A 27,355-nucleotide genomic window follows, 5' to 3' on the forward strand; every position below is an offset into this window, starting at 1 on the left:
TTTAAGGGAGTGGAATCACTGATCACTTTGGTTTGATGGATGGAATAAGAAGAGACATTATTTCAAAGGATACTTTTGGACTTCATGAACTTTATCTTAATTTTGTTTGTTCTGTGACACATTTATTTGGTTCACTTATCACAGGGTGATACAATTATTGTTCTCACACATGTTGTTCATACTATTTAATTGTTGTCACATTTCTTGGCGTTAGTTATAATTAAGGCCGCGTACACACGGGCGGACTGTTCGTCCAACTTTGTCCGCTGAACAGTGTTTCAGCGGACAGTCCGCTCGTGTGTGGGCTTCAGCGGACAGTCTGACGAACAAAGTTTTTCGGAATTTCCGTAAGACTGTCCGCTGAAACTTGGTTTGAGCGGACAGTCCGCTCATGTGTAGGCTTGTTCGTCAAACTAAGTTCCGCGCATGCTCAGAAAGGATTTACACGCCGAAGGTTGCATTGCAGTGTATAGGACTTCGAATCTCTCGTCCCGTCGTACGTGCCGTTCACGTCATCGCGCAAGTTTTCAGCGGACTGTTCGTTCGTCGTGTGTGGTCAAGTCCGCTCATGCTAATTTTGAGCGGACTGTTTGTCAAACTGTTTGACGAACAAAGTTGGGCGAACAGTCCGCCTGTGTGTACGCAGCCTTATAGTTAAGCGCCACTATTTTTCCTTTTTTCTGATTTTAGTTTTAAAAGGTAAAATACGATTTGCACTTTACATTTTTTCAAGTAGCAGCTCTAGTTGAGGGAGCCGTCTTTGTCTAGGCGCAGTGGTGGGTATTTAGGTAAAGGGTGGACATTTTTGGAATACCTACAGTTTTTGTGATACTACCAGATGAATATATACATACAGGTGGTCCCCGGGTTACAAACAAGATAGGGACTGTAGGTTTGTTCTTAAGTTGAATCTGTTTGTAAGTCGGAACAGGTACCTTTTTTAAGTGTAGCTCCAGCCAAAAAATCTATTTGTAAGCTTTTTGGATAGCATAGGGAAGGGTTATCACCCTTGTGACATTTGTTTTGCTGTCTGTGTGCCTGTTCAGAAGATTTTACCTCACTTTCTGTCCCAATGACAATTGGAGTTTGAAAATTTTGGGTTGTTAGGGAAACATGGACTGGTGATAAAGCATCAGTGGAGACACCTTTTTCCAATATTAACTCTTACAGGAGTGAATTTCCCTTCCTAGGGGGAGATTTCCTCTCACTTTCTGTTGTCTCCCTCCGTTTGTAAGTAGGAGCCGTTTGTAAGTCAGATGTTTATAAGTAGGGGACCGCCTGTATTTAGACTGGTAATGGGCAGCCAGCTTCTCTCCTCCCCTCTCTGTCCTGCTGTTCCCTTCACTCGCCGTCTGTGCAGCTCCTTCCTCTTTCCACACCCAGATACACTTACAACTCCTTTCCAGTAGATCGGTCTGCCAGCTTCAGCAATCCTGAGAGGGCTCCAATAGCTGGAACTAGAAGCAAAGCATCAGAAACAGTAGCCAGTAGTTTCTGTATCCCTCCACAGAAAGAAACATGTCCATTGCCGCTAGAGCTGTTTGCATCCAGGCAATTACAAATATGTGAATACGAGTGAAATTCTGATACTTGTTGTGGATCATGTGATTATGCTTTTATGGAGGTGTTATGGGGGGTGCTGGAGGGATTTTTGGGGGTGCTTCAGCACATCCAAGCACCCACCTACTGCCGCCCCTGCATTCATGACAGAATCATTAGGTATTAATTAACCAGTTGCCGACCGCCGCACGCCGATGTACGTCGGTAGAATGGCACGGGCAGGCATAAGGACATACATGTACGTCCCTTGCCTCCCGCGGGTCGGGGGCCCGATCGGGCCCCCGCCCGGTGCCTGCGGCGGTCGGTTTTCGTCCGGGAGCGATCCGGGACGAGGGGGCGGCCATTCATTCATGGCCACCCCCTCGCGATCGCTCCCGACGAATAGAAATCCCCGGTGACATCACTTCCTCTCCTGTAATGTAAACACAGGAGAGGAAGTGATGTATTCTCTCCTCCGTGTCGGTATTTTTCGTTCCGACACGGAGGAGAGCGGATCAGTGAGTTGCACCAACACTCTACACACACAGTAGAACATGCCAAGCACACTCACACCCCCCCTTTACCCCCCGATCACCCCCCCAATTACCCCTGCCCCCCAGTCACAGTGACACCAATGTCATTTTTTTTTTTTTTTTGCATTGGTGTCATTTGTGACTGTAATAACTGTTAGGGCAGTTAGAGTTAGCCCCCTTTAGTTCTAATGTACCCCCCTAACCCCCCCAATAAAGGTTTAACCCCGTGATCACCCCCCGTCGCCAGTGTCACTAAGGCTGGGTTCACATTGCAGCGGTTTATGAGAACGAATGTGATTCGCACCGCACTGCAGTGCAAATCACATCCGATCTCTGTGCGATTCGAGTTCAGCCATTCGCCGCACCCGCCGCACCCGCCACACCCGCCGCACCCGCCGCAAATTCGCACGGGACCCTTTTTTTGGCCCGCAGCAGAATCGGATCGCATGGGTGTTCACACCATGCGATCCGAGTTTGCAGATCGCACTGCGATATGCGAACTGATCTGGGGGTGTCAGTAACATTTCACTGACACTCCCAGCAGTTCGCATAGGGCAGTGTGAACTGCCGCCGGGAGGCATGCGATGCGGGAACCCGCCGCGGATTCGCGGCGTTTCCGCATCGCTCCAGTGTGAACCCAGCCTAATAAGCGATCATTTTTCTGATCGCCGTATTAGTGTCACAGGTGACGCTAGTTAGGCAGGTAGGTATTTAGGTTCGCCGCAGCTTTTTATAGCGCCAGGGACCCCCATATACTACCGCATAAAGCCCCCTGATTGCCCCCTAGTTAACCCTTTCACCAGTGATCACCATATAACTGTTACAGGTGACGCTGGTTGGTTAGTTATTTTTTTATAGTTTCAGGGCACCCGCCATTTATTACCTAATAAAGGTTTAACCCCCTGATCACCCGGCGGGTGTCATTTGTGACTAATAACTGTTAGGGCAGTTAGGGTTAGCCCCCTTTAGTTCTAAGGTACCCCCCTAACCCCCCCAATAAAGGTTTAACCCCGTGATCACCCCCCGTCGCCAGTGTCACTAAGGCTGGGTTCACATTGCAGCGGTTTATGAGAACGGATGTGATTCGCACCGCACTGCAGTGCAAATCACATCCGATCTCTGTGCGATTCGAGTTCAGCCATTCGCCGCACCCGCCGCACCCGCCACACCCGCCGCAAATTCGCACGGGACCCTTTTTTTGGCCCGCAGCAGAATCGGATCGCATGGGTGTTCACACCATGCGATCCGAGTTTGCAGATCGCACTGCGATATGCGAACTGATCTGGGGGTGTCAGTAACATTTCACTGACACTCCCAGCAGTTCGCATAGGGCAGTGTGAACTGCCGCCGGGAGGCATGCGATGCGGGAACCCGCCGCGCATTCGTGGCGTTCCCGCATCGCTCCAGTGTGAACCCAGCCTAATAAGCGATCGTTTTTCTGATCGCTGTATTAGTGTCACAGGTGACGCTAGTTAGGCAGGTAGGTATTTAGGTTCGCTGCAGCTTTTTATAGCGCCAGGGACCCCCATATACTACCGCATAAAGCCCCCTAATTGCCCCCTAGTTAACCCTTTCACCAGTGATCACCATATAACTGTTACAGGTGACGCTGGTTGGTTAGTTATTTTTTTATAGTTTCAGGGCACCCGCCATTTATTACCTAGTCTCACTAGTGTACCCCTAAATTTAGGGGTGTCTACTTTCCAAAATGGGGTCATTTGGGGGGGGTTTGTGCCATCTTGGCATTTTATGGCCTTCAAAACTGTAACGCCCTTAGAAAGCCTGAAGGCGGTGCTTGGTTTTCGGGGCCCCGTACGCGGCTAGGCTCCCAAAAAGTCCCACATATGTGGTATCCCCGTACTCAGGAGAAGCAGCAGAATTTATTTTGGGGTGTCATTTCACATATGCCCATGGCATGCGTGAGCAATATATCATTTAGTGACAACTTTGTGAAAAAAAAAAAAAAAAAAAAAAGTTTGTCATTTTCCCGCAACTTGTGGCAAAATATAAAATATTCCATGGACTCAACATGCCTCTCAGCAAATAGCTTGGGGTGTCTACTTTCTAAAATGGGGTCATTTGTGGGGGTTTTGTGCCATCTTGGCATTTTATGGCCTTCAAAACTGTAATAGGTAGTGAGAAGTGAACTCAAAAATTTACGCCCTTAGAAAGCCTGAAGGCGGTGCTTGGTTTTCGGGGCCCCGTACGCGGCTAGGCTCCCAAAAAGTCCCACATATGTGGTATCCCCGTACTCAGGAGAAGCAGCAGAATTTATTTTGGGGTGTCATTTCACATATGCCCATGGCATGCATGAGCAATATATCATTTAGTGACAACTTTGTTAAAAAAAAAAAAAAAAAAAAAAAGTTTGTAATTTTCCCGCAACTTGTGGCAAAATATAAAATATTCCATGAACTCAACATGCCTCTCAGCAAATAGCTTGGGGTGTCTACTTTCTAAAATGGGGTCATTTGTGGGGGTTTTGTGCCATCTTGGCATTTTATGGCCTTCAAAACTGTAATAGGTAGTGAGAAGTGAACTCAAAAATTTACGCCCTTAGAAAGCCTGAAGGCGGTGCTTGGTTTTCGGGGCCCCGTACGCGGCTAGGCTCCCAAAAAGTCCCACATATGTGGTATCCCCGTACTCAGGAGAAGCAGCAGAATTTATTTTGGGGTGTCATTTCACATACGCCCATAGCATGTGTGAGCAATATATCATTTAGTGACAACTTTGTGTAAAAAAAAAAAAACATTTTTTTTTTGTCATTATTCAATCGCTTGAGGCAAAAAAATAAAATATTCAATGGGCTCAACATGCCTCTTATCAGTTTCCTTAGGGGGTCTACTTTCCAAAATGGGGTCATTTGGGGGGGTTTTGTACTGCCCTGCCATTTTAGCACCTCAAGAAATGAGATAGGCAGTCGTAAACTAAAAGCTGCGTAAATTGCAGAAAACGTACCTTAGTTTGTAGATGTGACAACTTTTGCGCAAACCAATAAATATACAATTATTGACTTTTTTTTTACCAAAGACATGTGGCTGAATACATTTTGGCCTAAATGTATGACTAAAATTGAGTTTATTGGATTTTTCTAATAACAAAAAGTAGAAAATATCATTTTTTTTCAAAATTTGCGGTCTTTTTACGTTTATATCGCAAAAAATAAAAATCGCAGAGGCAATCAAATACCATCAAAAGAAAGCTCTATTTGTGGGAAGAAAAGGACGCAAATTTTGTTTGGGTACAACATTGCATGACCGCGCAATTACCAGTTAAAGCAGCGCAGTGCCAAAGTGTAAAAAGACCTCTGGTCATTTACCAGCAAAATGGTCCGGTCTGAAAGTGGTTAAATAAAATGTGCATGTTTAAAAAATATTAAAAATTTATTTTCAAATTACAATGAAATGTTAGAATTTATATAAGTATTTAGTGACTGGGATTAATTGCCTTTTTATTGTTTCAAAATTCTGTATGTATACTATATATACTAAACTTTTATTAACATGCACAGTTAACAAAGACATTTAGACCATTTAATTATTAAAAGTAAACAAAGGCATGAAATGACAGACGCAGAATCTTGATTTTTTTTTTCATAGGATACTCCTACTTATTAGCAGCTAAGTGCCCTCTGAGGAAATGGTTGAAATGGTATCTACCCTGTAAAAGAATGGAATTAAGTGTCCAGTGATTCTGAGGGTAGTTCTGAAAATAAAATAACTATTACATTCTAAGAGGTCTGCCAGTTTAATCATGAACCAATAGTAATTAAAGTATTAAAACATTTGTAAATGTATTCATATGCACATGCGTATACAAAACACTGTATGGAGATACCATTCAGAAATATTGTGCATCATGAATGTCCACGTTGCTGTCATGAGATAAAAGCTGTGAATGGAATGAGAGTGTGATTTACTTCCCCTAATTAGGGATCAGCAGATAAAGATAATTCAACCCTATTATTACATTCTTTATTGAACAACACTTAATGATACCACTGGAGATACGCATGGGTTATAAACGTATGAGTTCCATTAGATTAATCCCTTCTCCAATGACTCCGGATGTAACAGCAGAAGAATGATTAATTATGTAGGCATAGTAGATAACTCTCTTTGATCCATTCTGTTAATGCACCTGTAGATTATAAAAATGGTATGTAAAGTGCACAATCCAGGGTGTAGGATAAAAGTCATTAAGAAAATTATTTTCACATAGGATTGCAACACTATTGTGAATATTTTCTGAAACGTGGAAGTGCATTTATCATCATATCCAAGAAACAGCCTTCAATTCTTTAACTATTTGAGGCATTCATAAACTCAGGTTTAGTTTTAATCTTTTGACTGAGAAATATGTTTATCTACGATACACAGGTGGTGATTTGGAGTGGTGACAGGTTAAAAAAATGCACCAACATCCATGAATAGGCAATATAGACAAGAGGGAATGTTTAACAGGACTTTTCATGTGCTGAATATACAGAAAAAACATATACAATAAAAAATATCACTTTTTATTTAAGACATATAAAAACAGATATTTAGTGTCAGATAAGGTATACATTAGTACACCTGGTATGGAGAAATGCCAGGTATGGAAAAAGATATCTTGTTGTGCAGGTAGTAGTACATTTATCCCGACATGCTTCACCACCGTGGGCTTCCTCAGGGGAAATACAAAAGCAGAATGACACACAACACTAAATATATAGAGAGAACATATATTTTGGTCATAATATTCATGCTCATAGACAAAAAACAAACACAAAATTATCCAGAAACATTGTCTGCCAGGGCCAGTCACACAACCACTCACCCAAACTGGACTCCACGCAACTCCATATATGGGCATCTAAACCAACTATAGGGTAACAAAAATAAGAATAAGAATGAAAAAATGTATTATGTCACAAATAGAAAATCTGACGGACAGACAAAAGTAGCTGAAAACAGCCAAAAAATACACAAAAATATACTCACTAAAATAACTGTTAAGTTATAGATAAATTGGGTGTGCCGTGTATAGTTGGAGCTCGTTTGTCCAATGGCCAAAGCCAGAAAAAAGACTGAAAGAATGTTAAAAAATATTGGAAGGGCAATAAATATGTATGATTGGGCTTTTGCATAATATATTAATATTAGATGTACTATTGACACATCCATGCACAGGGACCATTGTATTATTGTCATATACAGATACACCACAAATTGAAAGTTCAAAGAGACATTTCACAGACTCAGAGAGCTGCTGCGTATATATTGTTAAACTGAACTGCTGCAAATTATCTGTTTCCTGACTTGCAGATAACCGAACAGATGGCAGCAGATAGGGCAGAAGTAAGATTCAAAGTAGGCCACTGTGGATGTGTCAGGGCTAGGCTCAGCCCTTCCTTCTCTGAGATGGCCACTCAACTGTCGGCTAATTGCCAGCTCCTATCTCTCCACAGTGACTCATCTGTTGATGGTATCCTGCTCGTCAGTCCTGCCTACTTAAGCCATCCAGCCCAGATGATCTCTGCCTTCGCCTTGGTCACTCTCTATAGATGCTCTCCTGTGTTCCTGTTAAATAATTGCTTGGCTGACATTCCTTCTGGCTCCAGATCCTGCTTGCTGTTCTACTACATTCATCACTGGCTCCCTGACATTTTGGATTGTCTGATTATCCGTTCTGGACCTCTGGCTATGTTTTGACTACGTTTACACTGTTTACCTTTTTTATAATTATTAAACAAGTGAGATTTAACTATACTTTTTTCTCAGTCTGATTTATGGTTTCTGACAGTAGGCGAAGGCCAGAAATTCAGAAGATACAGTCAATCCATTGGTTGGTAATATTTTTTCCAGATTGGATGAGCAGGATCACCACATGGATCAGTCTGAGTCGCACGGGTCACCTGGATACTCCCACTGTGGCTTCTCTGGTACAACCTGTGTTGCAGGCCGTCCCTGCTGTTGCTCCAGTCTCTGTGCAGCCACCCACCTCGAGTATTACCTCTATAAGAGGTATGTCTGGTTCTGCTCCAGTCCAATGCAATCCAGTCCAATGCAGAGGGTTTCTCAACCAGGTTGAGATATACTTTCAGATGCTGCCCCAGGCGTTTCCCACAGACAGAAGCAAAGTAGGTTTCATGATATCTTTGCTTTCTGAGAGAGCCTTGGCCTGGGCAAACCCTCTATGGGAGACTCAAAAACCCTTTGTCTTGAGTTACCCTGAGTTTGTGGCTTCCTTTAAAAGGGTATTTGACGTTCCCGCACGCTCTGCTTCTGCTGCCCAGTGCCTCATGTCCATCAGAGTATGAGAACTGTTGCCAATTACACTATTCTTTTTCTTATGGTCTCTCGGATACCATCAAGGATGAGATAGCAGCCTGAGATATATCCACTGAGCTGGAGAAGTTGATCACGTTTGTCATCCTCATTGACTCCAGACTCAGAGAAAGACTTTCTTTTAAGGAGTGCTTGCAGAAGCCTCCTGTATATTTGTCTCCAAGCTTTGCAGTACCACCCTTGCCTCCCTCACCTCCCATGACTCCTGGTACCGAGTCGGTCAGTGAAGATGAACCCATGCACTTGGGCTTCATGTGTCTCTCTGTGGATGAGAGAACCCTTAGGAGGAGGGAGAGATTGTGCCTTTATTGTGGCCAGGCATGTCCCTTTTTGATGTCTTGTCCTACCCATCCAGGGAATGCCCGAACTTTGAGGTCCTGTCACGGACAGACCTTAGGTGGCGTTGTTTTGTCCCCAGTTATCCAGAAGGATAAGCCCCTGGTTTCAGTTACATTGTTTCTTGTGCTGAGTCATCCATTGAGATACAGGCTCTAATCGACTCTGGGGCTGCAGGCCTGTTCATTGATGTTGCCTTTGTATCCAAGCACTCGATTCCGCTGCAGCTGTGTGACACTCCACTTGCCATTGAGGCTCTTGATGGGAGACCGCTACAGCCTGCCCTTGTGACTCATGAGACTGTTCCATTGTCCATGGCTTTAGGGGCTCTTCACCATGAGATAATCCAATTCCAAGTTATTTCATCATCTAAGTTTCTGCTGGTTATTGGTTATCCTTGGTTACAGAGGCATAACCCCTCTTTTGATTGGCCCTATGCTGAGCTTCTCTCCTGGTCGCCACAATGCAGTAAGACATGCTTCCAGAAAGTAGCCAAGGTCCTGGGCACTTCTTCTCTCTCCTCCCTGTCGGAGGAGTACCATGATTTTAGTGATGTCTTTGACCAAGGTCAAGCCATTCATTTGCCTCCACACCAGTCATATGATTGCACAATAGACCTTCACCTGGTGCCATACCCCCTTGTGCCGGGTTTACCTTTTGTTGGTCTTGCAGGATAAGGCCATGGAGGAGTATGTTGCAGACACACTTTCTCAAGGTTTTATTCGCAAATACTCATCTCCTGCTGGTGCTGGTTTCTTCTTTGTGAAGAAGAAGAGTGGCGAACTGAGACTTTGTATTGATTATAGGGGTCTCAATCATTTCACGATTAAGAATGCATATCCAATTCCGTTGATTATTTGACCACCTCAAGGGAGCAACTGTTTTCAGCTTGATTTGAGAGGGGCATACAATCTTGTGAGGATTAAGGAGGGCAACGAGTGGAAAACTGCATTTAATACCAGAACAGGCCATTATGAGTACCTCGTAATGCCTTTTGGCCTTTGTAACATCCCAGTAGTTTTCCAGGAATTTATTAATGATGTCCTCTGAAATTTGTTGCAGTTATGTGTGTTGGTTTATCTCAAAGATATCCTCATATTTTCCAAGTCTCTGGAGAGCCACCAGACAGATGTCTGTCGTGTGATTTAGAAACTAGGAGAACAATCTCTATTGTAAATTGGAGAAGTGCGAATTCCATTGTGAACAGGTTAAATTCCTGGGTTATGTCATTTCCACTACTGGTTTTTCAATGGACCCAGAGAAACTTTCAGCAGTCCTACAGTGCCCCCGATCCATAGGTTTACATCCTCTGCAGTGTTTTCTTGGCTTTGCTAACTATTATTGGAAGTTTATTCTTAACTTCTCATCTCTGGTCAAGCCCCTGACTGATATGACCAGAAAGAACAGTAATCCACAGTGTTGTTCTCGGCAGTCCATTAAGGCATGGAGACATCTCTTCAAATGTTCCACTGTGCCGGTTCTCATTCTTACTGACCATAAGAATTTCACATTCTTCTCTGAGGCTAAATGTCTCTCTCCCAGAAGTGCACGATGGGCTCTTTTCTTGTCTAGTTTCAATTATATTGTCTCATTCTTACATAGTACTAAGAATGTAAGGGCTTACGCTTTGTCACGACAATTTTCCTCTATTTCTAAGAGGGAGTCGGTTCCGGTTCCAGTGATTCCTCCTGATTGTATTCTGGCTACGGCTCATACCAGTCTGACTTCTTCTTTGGGTGACAAAATTCTTGCTGCTCAGGTTCATGCTCCTCCTGAAAAACCTTGTGACCGCTGCTTTCTCCCAGAGGGTCTCCATACTGCCGTGTTCCAGACTTACCATTCTCCCAAGGCTGCTGGCCACCCTGGGAAGAATCAAGTCTTTTGGGCCATTTCCCAACAATTCTGGTGGCCTAGTCTACGTGCTTATGTAACTGCCTTTGTAGCTGCCTGTTCCGTGTGTGCTCAGATTAAGACTCCACGACACCTTCCAGTGGGCCTCCTACAACCCATACCCAATGGAGAGAGACCCTGAACTCACCTGTCTATGGATTTCATAATGGAGTTACCCAACTCTCAGGGCAACATAGTTGGGCTACTTTCACTCTGAGGTGCTTTGCAGGCGCTATAGCGCTAAAAATAGCGCCTGCATAGCACCTGTAAAGACGGTTTCCTGTCTCTCCAGTGTGAAAGCCTGAGTGCTTTCACACTGAAACAGTGCGCTTGCAGGACGGTAAAAAAAATCCTGCAATCAGCATCTTTGCAGCGCTGTAGGGGTTGTATACACCCCTCCTAAAGCATCCCCGCGGATTGAAATCAATGGGGCAGCACCGCCAAACCGCCGGCAAAGCGCTGCTGCAGGTTTTAACCCTTTTTTGGCCACTAGCGAGGGTTAAAAGCTCCCCGCTAGTGGACCGAATTGCACCGCTAAAACAATACCACCGACACCTGCCCGCCCCAGTGTGAAAGTAGCCTTATCATTATGGTGGTTGACTGGTTCTCGAAAATGTCTCATTGTATTCCACTTATGAAGTTGCCCACTTTTTTCTCGGGAGATCTTTCGCTTACATGGACTACCTAAGGTGATTGTCTCAGACAGGGGAATTCAGTTTGTGTTACAGTTCTGGCAAGCCTTTTGTGCAGAGTTGAGAATTTAGCATGCTTTCTCCTCTGCGTATCACCTGCAGTGTAATGGGGCCACAGAACAACCAATCAGTCCTTGTAGCAATTCCTATGTTGCTATATTTCTGACCATCATAACAACTGGTCAGACCTCTTATCGTGGGTGGAGTTTGCTCACAATGGTGAGTAAGCCTTGACCCTTGAGTTCTACTTCCTGATTGTCCCTGTTTATGGTGAACTATAGTTTCCAACCTTCCATGTTGCCTGACTCATTTGTTTAGCAGAGTATTCCTGCATTAGAGGAGCATCTCCGTGGTCTTCGTTCCACTTGGGCACAAGTCCAGGAGTCTTTGCGACATGCTAATGATAGGTACAGACTCCATGCTGATCACAGACGCCTGCCTGCGCCTTCCTACCAGGTTGGGGACAGTGTCTGGCTGTCATCTCGCAACTTCCAACTTCATGTTCCCTCTCTGAAGTTCGCACCTCGGTTTATTGGGCCTTTCTATATTCTTTGCAGGATTAAGCCAGTGGCTTACGCATTAGACCTTCCTTCTAACATGCGTACCGCAAATATATTTCATGTTTCCTTATTAAAATCTTTGGTCTGCAACTGCTTTACCACCTCAGTGCCTCGTCCTCACCCTGTACAGGTTGAGAACCATGAGGAGAATAAAGTACAGTCCATTGTTGACTCCCATAGGTTCCATGGGCGCATACAGTACCTGGTGCATTGGAAAGGGTACAGTCTGAAGGAACGCTCTAGGGTCTCATTGGATGTACATGCCCCTGTCTTCCTCCGTGATTACCATAGACATTTTCCTCTCAAGCCAGGTGGTCCTCCGAGGGGGAGGGGTCATTGAGGAGGGGGTACTGCCAGTGCTGGGCTCAGCCCTTCCTTCTCAGAGCTGGCTCAGCTGTCAAATAATTGCCAGTTCCTATCTCTCCACAGTGACTCACCTGAGATGTATCTGTACTTCTGTCTAATTCATGGATTCTGACAGGACGCATGGCAATAAAAACATGTTTGGCCGAAAAAGAGCATTGTTTAGAGTTGCCATAAAGTGGAATTACCTTTTAGATAGGCTGGTTGGAACAATCACCCCACAAGTAGCATCTGCTACCCAGAGTGACCATTCTTTTTATGTGCACGCCAGTTGGCCGGCATCTGGCGTCACTGACCGAGTGTGAACGTGCAGCGGTCAGTGCCTATGCGTGAAGCGTTGTTTCAGACTACTAAGACCATAATGCACAGCGTCCCGTCGGGAAAGGAAATGATGTGCCAAGAGCCTACATGCCCCAATAAGTGGGCAGGCATCTTAAATGTCCCAAAGACGTAATGAAGCCCTGCTACTGGTTCTGTAGTGAACTCAGATGAAATAAAATAAAATAAAATAAAATGTTAGAAAAAATAATAAATAAATAAAAAGGGAATAAAGGGAGTAAAAAAGGGAGATTGTAGTATATGGCCGATCATTGTGCTGAGCCATCGTTGGGTCATCCATTGGACAGGGGCATATCAGGAGAGGCATGAAACCCTGCATGGGAAAGAAATAGAAGGAACAGAGGGCACAGCATTCCCAGCAGACAGTATAAAATAAATGGGAGAGGAATGGGATCAACCGATGAGAGGCCGAAGGGACAAGGCAAAAAAATTCACAATTAATCAGTTCACAAAAAAGGCTTGAAACTGATAGTTTCATTAAACCCTGGGTATCTGTTGGAATTTAGGCTATTAACCCAATGTGTTTCTAGCTGAAGCAACGTGGAATCAACGTTGCCTCCTCTGGTGGTGGTTGGTATGTGGCTGAGGGCCATAAATTGGATAAAATGAGGATCGAATTTGTGATAGAGGCCAACATGGCAACTCACTGCAGTGTCCATTTTTCTTTTTAAAGTTAGGGAGATGTGGTCCCTCAGTCATTTGAAGAAGGGGCGCTTTGTCTTCCCTATATAGAAGCATCCACATCGACATTGCATGAGATAGACAACTCCTATTGTTTGACAAGTTACCCTATGTTTAATGCAATATTGTTGTCCATTGGGTAGAATTATTTAATTTCCATTGTGCATAAAGCGACACATATCACAATTTCCGCAAGAGAAAGTTCCTGTCTCGTGTACATTCAAATTAGTTTTCATAGGAATATGATGGCTATGTCCAAAACAATCTTTAATTGAAGTAGCTCTCATATAGGTAATTTCAGGGTAGGGTTTGATATGTTTATTGATGGTGGAATCTGCAGTTAGTAAGGGCCAAAACTTTTTCAAGATACCTCTGATCTGATTGTGCTGCTTAGAGTACAGAGTGATAATTCTAACGGGTTGGGCAGTGGGCTTAATATTTTTGTTGGTATAAATCAAAGAAGCTCTGTCTTGTCTAATAGTTTTGTTGAAAGCTTTTTTGAGGCAATTGTGGCTGTAGCCTCTATCTCTTAATCTCAAATAGAGTTCCCTAGCTGATTTGAGGAAATCCTCATAGTAGTACAGCACCTTCGGAGGTGAAGGAATTGACTGTAAGGTATGCTTTATAGCAACGGTTTAGGGTGTGAACTTGTCGCATGTAAAAGGGTATTCCCGTCCGAGGTTTTTTGAACAGGGAGGAGCCAAGAGATCCAACCCTATTTATATAGATTTCTAGGTCCAATAAACTTATTTTGGAAAGATTTCATGTCATTGTAAATTTTAGGTTGAATTAATTTCTTTTAATGATATTCATGAATGTTTCTAGTTCCTTCTTGGTGCCTGTCCAGAACATCAAAACATCGTCGATGTAGTGGAGTCAGGACAGGACATGCCCAAGTAGCTCAGATAGTTCATCACGAGTAAAGAGCTCTTTTTAACACCCCCTAGGTACAAGTTGGCATAGGTGGTTATGCCTACAAATGTCAGCACAACACACCACCTAGACGCTTTACTAATGGAAATAACTTTGTACCACAAGCTAGAGATAATGTTGTTTCTAACTTATAATATGTCTCTTCTATTTCCTCCAGGCAATCCACTATTTACCATGATCTGTCTGAAGACAGAGCACCTAAGAAAAGAAAAGGAGCTCACGACACTCAATTCTTGGAGTCTTTCAAACATACTTTTGGAGTAACTCACTACTACCGACTTCTAGGCCATCCAAAAATAGTCTCACTTACATCCGGCTACACCTTTGCACTTTTCCTCTAACAATATTTCTGGAACTTTTGTACCGGTTCTAAATGCAGTCACCAACACACCTTTATCTCTGTCTGCTATCGCTAGTGGCTCTAATAAGGTAGGTGATCTGAAAAATGCATATGTATCTACAAATAAAACACAACAGATACCAAACTTGCACCCATTTTTATTTTTTTTGTGAAGCCTTCAGAGACACTCAGTCCAGGCTTGGACAGGGCACCTCCGATGGAATAAGATCAACCAATTTCGAAATAATTAATCTTTCCTAATGTTTATTAGATGAGGAGAACCAAGTATTGCAGCTTGGTTTTACTTTTTCTCTTGATAACAATGCCAATAGATTTACTGTAATTAAAGACATTCATCTTTTTGCACGTAGGTTAATGTTAAAGATCCTCTATGATAAAACCAACCTATCTGATCCAGTAGGTACATTTAAACTTCCCAATGATAGTCACTACACTATACAAGAGCTTTGTGCTCTTGATGATTTGATGGAGCTCTGGAAGGGGGGCCACACCACCAGCACCTCTTCTCCCCATCCTCTCCCCCTGACCCCGCTTCTATTGAGGTGTCTGCTGATGTGTCCCCCCCCAACATCCTTCAAGCTTAAATCTCAAAGTTTTCCCCTGCTCTGTACTAACCCGAACATATGAGCCTTTGTCCAACAAACTAACAAAGAAATCAAGAAGGTCACATGGTCCAAAACTAAATCTAACAACCCTTCAAATCTTCAAAAATCAGCCTTGAAATCATTACAAAACTTTTAAATAGTGATAAAACACAGAATATTACAACATCATATTCAATGCTTTTCAAAAAGGTACCATAGATCAAAATATTTGTAAGTTCCTATACAAAGGAACCAAGGACCCCTACACTGTATGCCTTACCGAAGGTACATAAATCTTTGACTCAGCCCCCTGGCAGACCAATAGTGTCTGGATGCAATTGCCAGAAAATGCTAGTAGTATGGTCGATGACTACCTAAATCCGCATGTGGTAGCTTTGACTTCATACATCAAAGACACACTAGACTTGCTGAAAACAGTGGAGGGACATTCTCCTCCCCAATACATGGATGGTTGCTATTGACATCAAAAGCCTATACAATACCATTCCACATGAAAAGGGACTCAAAGTAATTGAAAAACATTTGCAAGAAAGAGGAGAACTTGCTGCTGACTACAGCCGGTTCATCCTGGAACTTCTCAAATTTATCTTTAGCTCTTCCCACTGCCTCCAGACGCAGGGGGGTTGCGATGGGGACTGGATGTACCCCATCGTATGCCAACCTGTATCTGGAAAAAGAGCTCTTTGCTCGTGATAAACTATCTGAGCTACTTGGGCATGTCCTGTCTTGGCACCGCTAAATCGACAATGTTTTGATGTTCTGGACAGGCACCAAGAAGGAACTAGAAACATCCATGAATATCATTGAAAGAAACAAATTCAACCTAAAATTTACAATGACATGCAGTCTTTCCAAAATAAGTTTCTTAGACCTAGCAATCTATATAAATAGGGATGGATCTCTTGGCCCCTCCCTGTTCAGGAAACCTCAGCCGGGAATACCCTTTTACACTCTACAAGTTCACACCCTACCTCATTGCTCAAAAGCATACCTTACAGCTAATACCTTTGCCTCCGAAGGAACTATACTACTGATGAGGATTTCCTAAAAATCAGCTAGGGAACTCTATTTAATATTAAGAGATAGATGCTACAGCCACAATTGCCTAAAAAAGCTTTCAACAAAACAATCAGACAAGACAGAACTTCTCTGATTTATACCAACAAAAATATTAGGTCCACTGCTTAACCCGTTAGAATTATCATTCCGTACTGTAAGCAACTCAATCAGATCAGAGGTATCTTGAAAAAGTTTTGGCCCTTACTAACTTCCACCAACAATAAACATATCAAACTCTGCCCTGAAATTACCTATAGGAGAGCTACTTCAATTAAAGATTGTTTGGTACATAGCCATCATAATCCTTGCACTTATGTCTTTGTTGCTTTATGCTCATGAGCACTGTCCGCTGGTAATGCTGTGCCCTCTGCTCCTTCTATTTCTCTCCCCTCCAGGGTTTCATGCCTCTCCTGGTATGTGCCTGTCCAATGGATGTCCCAACAATGGTTCAGCACAATGACCGGTCATATACTACCAGCTCCTTTTTTACTCCCTTTATTCCCTTTTTATTTCCTTTTTTATTTTTTCTAACATATATTTTTTCTTCATCTGAGTTCACTACAGAACCAGAAGCACAGCCTCATTTGGCCTTTGGGAAGTTTAAGGCACCCACCCACTTATTGGGGCATGGCTGCTCTCAGCACGTCACTTCCTTTCCTGATGGGACACTGTGGATTATGGTCTTTAAAGTCTGAAACAATGCTTCACGCATACGCACTGACTGCTGCACATTTACACTCAGGTGGTGATGTCAGATGCTGGCCGATTGGCGTGCACATAGATAGAATGGTCACTCCGGGTAACAGATGCTACTTGTGGGGTGACTGTTTATTCCAACCAGTCTATCTAAAGGTAATTCTACTTTATAGCAACTCTAAATCATGCTCTTTTTCGGCCAAATATATGTTTTTATTGCCATCCATCCACAGTGACCTACTTTGGATATTACTTCTGCCCTATCTGCAGCCATCTGTTTGGTTACCTACAAGTCAGCAAACAGATAATTTGCAACAGTTCAGTTTAACCACATATACGCAGTAGCTCTCTGAGTCTGTGAAAGGTATCTTTGAACTTTCAATTTGTGGTGTATCTGTATATGACAATAATACAATGGTCCCTGTGCATGGATGTGTCAATAGCACATCTAATATTAATATATTATGCAAAAAAAACAATCATACTTATTAATTGTCCTTTCAATATTTATTAACATTCTTTCACTCCTTTTTCTGGCTTTGGCCATTGGAAAAACCAACTATATACGGCACCCCAAATGTATCTATAACTTAACAGTTATTTAGTGAGTATATTTTTTTGTGTATTTTTTGGCTGTTTTCAGCTACTTTTGTGTGTCCAACAGATTTTCTATTTGTGATGGCAGACATAATACATATTTTCATTATTATTCTTATTTTCTATCTCTCTTACCCTATAGTTCGTTGGTCAGATAAAATCTCCTTTTTGGCCACTCTAGTTGCCCCACTGGGGTGATTCCATATTGGTTCGGGTGCCTATCATTGGAGTTGCGTGGAGTCCAGTTTGGGTGAGTGGTTATGCGACTGGCCCTGGCAGAGTGTTTCTCAATAGTTTTGTGTCTGTTTTTGTTTTTTCTCTATGAGCATGAAATCGAAATATTATGACCTAAATATATGTTCTCTCTATATATTTAGTGATGTGTGTCATGCTGCTTTGGTATATCCCCTGAGGAAGCCCACAGTGGAGAAACATGTTGGGATAAATGTACCATCACCCACACAACAAGATATCTTTTACCATACCTGGCATTTCTCCATACCAGTTGTACTAATGTATACCTTATCTGACACTAAATATAATTTGTATGTCTTAAATAAAAAGTGATATTTTTTATTGTATATGGTTTTTCAGTATATTCAGCACCTAAAAAATCCTGTTAAACACTCTTGTCTATGTTTATCTATGACTTTAGGAGTAATACAAAATAAAGTCACCAAGGATTAGTCCTAGATAGTGAATGATGGTGAAGTCATTCACATTGTATGTCAAAACCATCTTCTTAAAGGAGAGAAGCCTTCTGTCACCTCTATGTAAGGTAATACATTATGTTATAGTTTTTACCAAGCAAGATGTCTATATCCAAGATGACCTTGTATAAGAATATTGAACTGAAAAAAGGGGAAGTTTGCAGTCCAGATTAAACCTTCACATTTAGTATCTAGCATTCTTCTAGTTATCCAAATATCTCCAAACAATAGATTATTTCCTACTTTCCTGAGTTCTTTTTAGTAAGTGATCATTCAAAAATGTCCTAACTAGGGATTTTGCAAGGAATACTGGGTGTTTGCAGTTATCAAACCTGATGAAATATAGTAAGAATTTACCAAATAAAGTAGTAACTAGAATACATTGCCTGGCCTTTGAATTGCTGTCAACTGGATTAAAAGACCCATAAGGTGGCATTTTGATAAGACAAATCCTCAATTTAAAAGTGTGGGTTCACAACGTGGAAATGAAAATTCCAACTGGGTCTCTTACAGCTGTTGCCTGTGATATTTTCACCCAATTTGCATTGATTTCCTGTGTTTGCTTATCCAAGACAGGGGTGGCCTTATAGGGGAACAAAATGTAATAGAAAAATAAAAATGATAAATATAATAAAACATTATAAAAAAAGAAAATCCGTAAATAATTAATAACGTATATTAAATGAATTAAAATTGTTATGGGGTAAAACTATGTTATTGTGGGAGGAAATGGGGGAAGGACGCTGTGGAGTTGATTTACTAAAACGGGTGCACCCAGAGTCTGATACAGTTGTGCATGGTAGCCAATCAGCTTCTAACTTAATTAAATAAAGTTAAGCATTGCCAATAAAACTTAGAAGCTGATTGGTTACTATGCACAGCTGCCTCTGATTCTGGGTGTACCAGTTTTAGTAAATGTTCTCCTGTATTGCCTAGTCATTTACCATGTGTGATTCAGTAAACACTTTTCTCTCCATAGAACTCTAAAACCCCTAGGTGAAGGAGAGGGAAATGAAGGAAGAGATCACATTACCAAAATTCACCACCAAATACCACCATGTGGCAGCACCAATACCTCTCCTTTTAGACCTTCCTGTTTTTTTATTTTTTTTTATTTATGTTTCTTTTTGGGCGGTTTTGATTTGGGAAAAGATGGGCAGCTTATGGCTGAAGGATTGCATGCCTAATTTTTTGCTGCTGTTTGCCCTTCACTTCTTGGCCCAAGAGATAGACTCAAAGGAAGTGGCTTAGTCTTGCAGTGCTGGGGTTCTCAATTCAATTTCAAGCAAGGACACTATGTGAAGGACACTTAGTACTTATGTATACATGTGAGGTAGGAACCTGAAATTGTAAATTCCTTAAAGTAAGAACTGATGTAAATGTACAGTATGTAAAGAGCTGCATAATAGCTTGATGAATGCCTGTAATGAAAAAATAAGAATGCCAAATAAAAAGATTGAATGAGGGTTGAGATGAGTCTCCCACCAAATGTGGAGGCCTTGAAAAATCCAAATGTGTCCCTCCCCTTGTAGAATCCTTTCTACTTGCCAATATTTTTACACAGTTTGCTTTACATTTGTGATAGACTTTTTGCAGCAGTTCTTTGCCAGTTATACTTCTCCTCATCTCACTGTACCCTGAGAACTGCTGCTATAGTCTTTGTTTACTCATTATAAGAGATCATAAACTCATCAGATACCGCAGACTATAAGTGCAGCCTGCTGCAAACAGAACACAACCTTCAATCTATGACAGTGGATGACAGTCTCCAGATTGCCTCTCTCATACGTTTCATTGTTAAATGAAGATTAAGGAAGTGAAGAAGACAAAAAAATTAATGATCCACATGAAGATGAACTACAGATTGTTCCTGTTAGCAGAAATATGGCATCACAGGATGAAACAGAGAAGGAACTGGGGATTTGAGACAGAGAAAAGAAAAGATGAAGGCTGGGGAAGGAAGGGAGGAGGAAGAATTGGTGAAGGTGAATGATGAATAAAAAGGTGGATCAGCAACACTCTACCACTTTCTATCCCCACATGAAGCACCTCTATCGGTCCTTTTACATCTGTCTTTCTTTTTTTTTTTCAAGCAGTCCAGATTTGAGGAAAGTCAGGCAGCCTATGACCATATGATTCTATGCTTACTTTTTTCTTCTAACTGTCTGTCCCCTTAAATGCATATAAAATAAGTAAATAAATAAAAACTAGCTTGTGATTTCCTGGGAGGGCCAAGAATACACTGGCAAAGTTAAAGAATTGGAGACATGCCTCTGCTGAATGCAATACTCATTCTGGACATTAAGAGCTTTGTAGTATAACTATAAATTTGTTTTATCCTGGTAAAACCTTTAAATAAAAAATAAATAAATATGTATTTTATTAATATGTAGATATATAGATAAATATTTCATATAGAGATGAGAAAGAGATATGCCCCGTACACACGAGCGGACTTTTCAACATCCAAAGTCCGAAGGACCGAGTCCGTCAGACTATCCGATCGTGTGTGGGCTGCAACGGACTTTTGATTCACCAAAGTCTGACGGACTTTAGAAATGCAGCATGCTTCAAATTTTCCCGAAGGAACTCCGCCGGACCCGGTCCCCTTCGAAAACTCCGCTCGTGTGTATGCTACTCCGACGGACTAAAACCGACGCTAGGGCAGCTATTGGCTACTGGCTATGAACTTCCTTATTCGAGTCGGGTCGTACGTCATCACGTTCGAATCCGTCGGAGTTTAGTGTGATCGTGTGTGGCCAAGTCCGTTCGGCCGAAAAGTCTGTCAGAACTCCGTCGGAACTCCGGCGGAACTCCGGCGGAACTCCTTTGGAAGTCTGTCGGACATAAGTCCTCTCGTGTGTACGGGGCAATAGAAAACCAAAGGAGAGCTATGCATCGCTATTATTTTCCCTAGAGCCTCACCCAGAGTACTGAAACAATGACATCAACTCCAGGCACAACCAGTTTTAAGGGCTCCAACTGATTTAGTGGAGGAAGCTGAATGATCAGGTAAAGACACCTGAAAAGCCTTTATTTGTGCTGATGTCAAGCAAATGAAAGTAGATTGGGCTGCTGCTGCTCTCTGTAAAACTAGCCATAGTAAGAATATCATTTTGAGCAAAAATTCTTGGAAAAAGTCTTAGCCCTTGTACACACGGTCAGAGAATCTGTCGGAAATGAGTCTTATCGGACCGTGTCGTCAGATAATCCGACTGTGTGTGGTATGCATCGGACTGATTCCGTCTGAATCTCCGTCCGACCCAATTTTCCAACATGTTGGAAATATTTCCCGACCAACTGGGCCGGACGGACCTAATCTGATCATGTGTAGAGCATTTTCATCGGACCAAGTGCCCTGCATGCTCAGATCAAATTCCTACATCAAAGCTATTGGCTACTAGCCTGAATGTAGTCCCATCATAACGAAATTACGTTATCACGTTCTGAAAGATTGGATTTTTCGCCAACTTGGCCAGACCGCGTGTATGCAACAGTTTCGGACACAATCCGTCGGACTAAATCCGACGGGCAAAATCAGACGGATTTGGTTGGCAAAATCTCCGACCGTGTGTACGTGGGCTTAGGAAAATGTGTATGAAAATTCTCATAACATTTGTTTGTCGTTTGAAGATTTTGTTTAGTTTTAATATATGATCATGGAATTAATGAACTTTATCAAATGAAAATCGCATACACTGATTAGGGATGAGCCGAACACCCCCCGGTTCGGTTCGCACCAGAACTTGCGAACGACCCCCGCGTTCGGTACGAACGTTAGAACCCCATTGAAGTCTATGGGACTCGAACGTTCGAATTGGAAAGTGCTAATTTTAACGGCTAATATGCAAGATAGTGTGCTAAAAAGGGTTTGGCGACCTGCCTCCTGCCTCAGGGGACATGGGTCACTGCAAAAAAAAGTTTTAAAAACTACCGTTTTGGCGGGAGCACTGATTTTAATGACGATTAAAGTGAAAAAAAAAGTGAAATATTCCTTTAAATATGGTGCCTGGGGGGTGTCTATAGTATGCCTGTGAAGTGCCACGTGTTTCCCGTGTTTAGAACAGTCCCTGCACAAAATGACATTAAACGGAAATAACACCATTTAAAACTGCTTGCGGTTTTAATGTTATATCTGGTTCCTGCAATATGGTTCAAAATCATTGAGAAACATGGCATGGGTAGCCCTCCCTGCCCATTACCAGCCTATTTGGGTCTTGTACACATATTAAGGGGAACCCCGTACCCATATTAAAAAAAGGAAATGCGTGTGGCCCCCAGGCCCTATATACTCAGAACAGCAGTATACAGGCGGTGCAAACAAGACAGGGACTGTGTAGGTTTGTTGTGTTAAGTTGAATCTGTTTGTCATTTTCAACCGGTACATTTTTAAAGTGTAGCTCCAGTCAAAAAAACTATCTTTAGGCTTTTTGGAAAACATAGGGAAGGGTTATCACCCCTGTATAATTTGTTTTGTCGTCCATCTTTTTTCATCTCACTTGCTGCTGTCTCCTTGCGTTTGCAAGTAGGAGATGTTTGTAAGTTGGATGTTTAAAAGTAGGGGCCTGCCCTATATTATATCAGAGCACACAGACAGCACGCACTCTCCTAACACTACTGACTGCAAGCTCTATTATTAACCACTTGTTAGCCCAATGTTTGCATAAAGTGAAAGATGAAGTTATGCTGAGTAAATAGATATCAAACATGTCACTCTTCAAAATTGCACATGCCCGTGGAATGGCGCCAAATGTCGCTACTTAAAAAATCCCCATAGGCGACGCTTTAAATATTTTTTTACTGGTTACATGTTTTGAGTTGCAGAGGAGGTCTAGGACTAGAATTATTGCTCTCGCTCTAACATTCTCGGCGATACCTCACATGTGTGGCACATGCGAGCACATGGGGACATGGGCGCTTTCATTTTTATTTTATTTTTTTATTGTTCATTTTACTTTATTTTAGTTTGACATTTTTTTCCCAAAAATATATTTTTGATCACTTTTATTCCTATTACAAGAAATGTAAACATCCCTTGTAATAGGAATATGGGGTGACAGGTCCTCTTTACAGTGAAATCTGGGGGGTCAATATGACCCCACATCTCACCTCTAGGCTGGGAAGCCTGAAATAAAAAATAAAAAAAAAGATTCTGGCTTTGATCGTACTGGCGAGTTGGTAGAAGCACCGGAGGGCGGTGAGGGGTGGGGGGCGTCTATGGCTGGGTACTTCAGGGTATCACCGAGTATGGCTGGGTATCTCTGAGTATGGCTGGGTATGGCAATTTATGGCAGGGTATTACAGAGTATTGGCGGGGTATTGGCGGGGTACTACAGAGTAATAGCAGGGTACTGCAGAGTATTGGGGGTACTGCAGAGTAATGGCGGGTACTGCAGAGTAATGGGGGTTACTGCAGAGTAATGGGGGGTACTGCAGAGTAATGGCAGGGTACTGCAGAGTATTGGGGGGTACTGCAGAGTAATGGGGGTTACTGCAGAGTAATGGGGGGTACTGCAGAGTAATGGCGGGGTACTGCAGAGTAATGGCAGGGTACTGCAGAGTAATGGCAGGGTACTGCACTGCAGAGTAATGGCAGGGTACTGCACTGCAGAGTAATGGCGGGGTACTGCACTGCAGAGTAATGGAGGCGTACTGCAGAGTAATGGCGGGGTACTGCAGAGTAATGGCAGGGTACTGCAGAGTAATGGCAGGGTACTGCACTGCAGAGTAATGGCAGGGTACTGCACTGCAGAGTAATGGCGGGGTACTGCACTGCAGAGTAATGGCGGGGTACTGCACTGCAGAGTAATGGCGGGGTACTGCACTGCAGAGTAATGGCGGGGTACTGCAGAGTAATGGCGGGGTACTGCAGAGTAATGGCAGGGTACTGCACTGCAGAGTAATGGCGGGGTACTGCACTGCAGAGTAATGGCGGGGTACTGCAGAGTAATGGCGGGGTACTGCAGAGTAATGGCAGGGTACTGCAGAGTATGCACTGGTATTGCAGAGTATTGGCAGGGAATTGAGGGGTTAAATTCGGTGAGCAGCGATGTGGGCACTGCAGATGCAGCCCACATCGCTGCTGACACCGATCTCTTTCCCCTCCGCTGTACCGATCGGTACAGAAAGGGGAGGGAGGAACAGGCGTCATAACATGACGCCGGTTTGTTTCCAAGTGATCACTCCGTCATTTGACGGAGCAATCACGTGGTAAACGGCCGCCATGAGCGGCCATTTACCGTGATGCGCCGGGTCCTATGGACCCGGCGGTCACGGATGCTCTCGAGTGCGCACACCTCGGGCCACGCGAGAGCAGAATTCTGGGAGGCCGTTAATTAACGGCCTCTCTGAGTTAAACAACCGCCCTGAAGCCGTTAATCGGCAATGGGCAGTTGTTAAGTGGTTAAAGCTAGATCACTAGCTATATAGGTGAGGTGAATATAGTGGTGTATACTGCAGTCAGGGCACAGACAACAACCACTACACAGCAGCAAGATAGGAAATCAGCCAAAAACGATTGGTGTGTACTGTGTTGAAGGTACACAGAACACCCACTGCTTCAGATGCAAAGTAACACACTACAGGAGGCCGCCTTAAAGGCGGCCTTATATAGTGTGGGGCGTGCACTACACAGTCTGAGCTATGATTGGCCACAGGCAGGATGCCTGTGGCCAATCATGGCTCTCCTCGCTGCCGGCGCTGCGATTGGCCAAGCATGCGGGGTCACAGTGCATGCTTGGCCAATCATCGGACAGCAATGCACTGCGCCAACGCAGTGCATTGTGGTCCGCGCGCGCGTCACTCGAATTTTGACGCGAACGGCCAAAACGTTCGGAATTCGCCGAACGCACGAACAGCCAATGTTCGAGTCGAACGTACGTTCGACTCGAACACGAAGCTCATCCCTAACACTGATAGAAATGAGCTAATTTGAGAAAAAAATTCCATCCTGTTCCTTTGAATTTCTCATCACAGCAGGCAAAAACAAACATCGGTTTGACCCACTAATGATTAGAAAAATGAACAATTTTTCTTAAAAACGTATTTTCCCAAGAACCTTCATTTGAAATTCTACCCATCTTAGGCTAGCTCAGCCAAATTATTCAGCCAAAAATACTCTGCCAAAGAACACTGTGACTGAGAATATCCCATGACTCTCTCACTGGTTATGTCTGTATGTTTACCAGCACTGTTTGGGATCATAATTTTTAGGAGAGAAACATCATAAAAATAGGTTTATAACATAGCAGCACGCCTCTCAATGTTTAAAGATTGCAATGATTGGCTTCTAGCAAAAGGTTTGATGGCAAAACCACGCTCCCTTTTTGGGACCTGTAAAGAGTTTGTGAGCATAAAATTATTGTTTAAGCCCAAAGTTCCTTTTTTCATCACTAGTGTAGCCATGTGTGCTGGCAGTTGCATGTGCCTCACTCCATTCACTTCCTTCTCCCCATTGTCACTGTACTGTGCAGCAGCTGCCTCTCACCCCTTGCTTCCCTGCTGTGGCTACACTGCCAGAACCGCTTCTGTGTGAAATCCCCACTTGCTCCTCCAACCCCCCTCCCCATTACTGGAAACAGTGTGCTTGAGCCAATCAAGGGGAAGGAGGAACCTGCTATACAGATGCCTGGGATCATGGGAACTGTATTTCTTAAAGGAACTGTATTTCTTAAAGGAACACTGCACAATACAAGTCTATGGGGGCTAGTAAAGCTGCAGACCTAAATAGCCAGGAACCTCAGAACTTTAGGGGAGGAGAGAGATAGAACTTTTCCTGGAAAATTACCAGGTATTTAAATAGTGCCAAGCAGAGAGAGTGCAGGCCTGTGCTGTCTGGATTTGTACTCCCACTAAAAGAAAGAGAGACCTGCAGAGAGCTGAGCCAGAGCCACTGTGTACTATATGAAGACTGGATTTCCAAGTGCTGTCCAGATTTTGAAGTGGAAGGGAAGGGAAGAGATAGAAAACCAAAGGAGAGCTATGCATTGCTATTATTTTCCCTAGAGCCTCACCCAGAAATGGAGTGCTGAAACAATTACATCAACTCCAGTCACAGCCAGCTTTAAGGGTTCCAACTGAATTATTGGAGGAAGCTGAATGGTCAGGTCAAGACACCTGAAAAGCCTTTATTTATGCTGATGTCAAGCAAATGAAAGTAGATTGGGGTGCTGCTGCTGTATGTAAAACTGGCAGTAGTAAGGATATAATTTAGAGCAAAAATTCTTAGAAAAAGTCTTAGGAAAATTTGTATGAAAATTCTCATAACATGTGTTTGTCATTTGAAGATTTTGTTTAGTTGTAATATTTGATCATGGAATTAAGGAACTTTATTGAATGCAAATCTCATACACTGTTAGAAATTAGTTTGTTTGAGAAAAAAATTCCATCCTGGTCCTTTGAATTTTCTCATCACAGCAGTCAAAAACAAACATCTGTTTGACCCACTAATGATTAGAAAAACTAACAATTTTTCTTAAAAACTGATGTTCTTAAGAACTTTCATTTGAAATTCTACCCATCTATGTCACATGATATTCAATAGTTTCCCTTTGGGGTTAATAAAGTATTCTGATTAGCGCAACTGTTTATCAAACTTATATTTTCAGTAAAAAATACACTAAATTTGATTTTAGGGATAGCAAATAATGTATTATAAATGTTTTAGTAAAATATAAAAGATAAGGTTGTGCTGAGTAAATAGATACCCAACACGTCAAGCCTTTAAGATGCACATGCCTATGATACAGTGTCTTACTTTGGTTCCCATTCAAAATTGGCCATAGGCAACCCTTTAAAAGCCTATACAGGTCTTCACTTTAGAGTTAACTATTAATGATGGTGCTAGACTTTTGTAGCACATAATCAGTTTCGTATTTAGCAGCACCTACATTTTCACAGGCTATTGTTGGTGACCGATGATCTTTAAGGAGACATCAGGGGCCTAAAAGATCCCTAATTCTACTCATGCAGCCAAATAAAGCTGATCAAGTACACATTGTGCTTCATTAACTTCACCACCAGCCATAGGAGCCAGGGAATGAAAGCTCGGAACCAGAATACCTGGAATACATGGTAGTGGGGTGGCTGCTAGTTCTGGTGATTGTGGAAGTTATCAGGCAGCTGTCACTT

At 42.8% G+C, this 27,355-nt stretch overlaps 1 long non-coding RNA gene across 1 annotated transcript in view; it reads left to right on the top strand.

The window, feature by feature from the left end:
- LOC143998230 (uncharacterized) overlaps positions 1-18,041 on the top strand; it is a 34,918-nt gene extending 16,877 nt beyond the window's left edge. The window contains exons 2-3 of the long non-coding RNA XR_013277794.1: positions 14,356-14,627; positions 17,894-18,041. This is a non-coding gene — a long non-coding RNA (uncharacterized LOC143998230). The remainder of the gene's footprint in view (positions 1-14,355; positions 14,628-17,893) is intronic.
- The last annotated feature ends 9,314 nt before the right edge of the window (positions 18,042-27,355 follow it).

The sequence above is a fragment of the Lithobates pipiens genome, unplaced genomic scaffold (genome assembly GCF_037356315.1).
Source record: "Lithobates pipiens isolate NorthernLeopardFrog02 unplaced genomic scaffold, aLitPip1_a1.2 Scaffold_19, whole genome shotgun sequence".
NCBI lineage: Eukaryota > Metazoa > Chordata > Amphibia > Anura > Ranidae > Lithobates > Lithobates pipiens.